This window comes from Lissotriton vulgaris, chromosome 1_1, assembly GCF_964263255.1.
Source record: "Lissotriton vulgaris chromosome 1_1, aLisVul1.2, whole genome shotgun sequence".
In the NCBI taxonomy this organism is placed as follows: domain Eukaryota; kingdom Metazoa; phylum Chordata; class Amphibia; order Caudata; family Salamandridae; genus Lissotriton; species Lissotriton vulgaris.
Window position 1 is genome coordinate 1,602,460,378 of NC_141685.1, and position 1,199 is coordinate 1,602,461,576.

The following is a 1,199-nucleotide window of genomic DNA, read 5'->3' on the forward strand; positions in this document are numbered from 1 at the left end:
CTGCATAACATTGTATTAGGACTGCAGTGGAACGTTCAGAAGTGCTCCTTAATGTCGCCAGAACTTACATGAACTTACAATGACTGTCTGGACTATCAACCGGCCAATAGGAATATTACAAATACGCATATGTTGGATTTATATTGTGTGGTCTTATCATATATCTTTTTCTATAAATGTATACTCTTTTTTATTAAACTTGTGTGTAGTCTATTTGTGGTGTCATCATTGGGTTGCTGTAAGCGTGGTTGCAAATACTTTACACATTTGCCTTGAAGATGAGCCTGGCTGCTCGTACCAATCCTTTTTTAGGATTTGGCCGAGGGAGACCAAGGCGCAGAAGACGGCAAGTACAAGTCCATTGGAGCCCACTTCCACCATAAATGGACCTGAGGAGAGGGAGGAAGATTCCACAAGAACAGGCGGGACCGAGTACCGGGACAGCCTCGTGATTAATCTCAGCTCCAGGTCTTTAACCGAAGATGAAGAGAGGGTGCTCAACAGAGGCTTGGGTTTGTGGCTACTCAGACAGGAGATCCTTTCCTGACGCATATAGAAATGGCAAAAAATTTCCGTAAGATAAGACTACATTTCTTTTTTGCCAAAAATGCGAAAGTAGGGCTAGATTTTCAAGATGTCAACACGGGTCTCAAAAGACCATCCACTTTCAATCCACCCACGGCTGGTTTACCTCCAAAAGTTCTTACATTTGAACAGGCTGTTTAGAGTGATATAATGAACATTTTTGAAATGAAAGATCATCCCTTCATCAATCTCCCCAAGAAAGAACAGAACGCACTTCATGGTCTGATGGCAGATGACTCGCTGACAATTAAACCAGCGGATAAAGGACTACTCATCCTACAATGCCACATTTTTATATCCCCCCAAAAGTCCACAAGCAACAACGACCTCCTCCCGGACGTCCCATAATATCGGGGATTGGCTCTATTTTAGATCCTTTGTCCACCTTCGTTGACTTTTTTCTACGTCCCATGGTCAAAGAAATGCCAACTTTCCATCAGGATACTAAGGACGTTCTTCGGATACTACCAGACATCGAATTTGACATCTAGACAGATCTGCTGGTGTCTTTCGATGTAGAGTCCCTTTATACTTCGATCCCTCAAGATGACACCCTAGAGGCGATAAGAACCCTTTTACAGGAGAGAGACCTACAATCGATAACACCTGTTCAT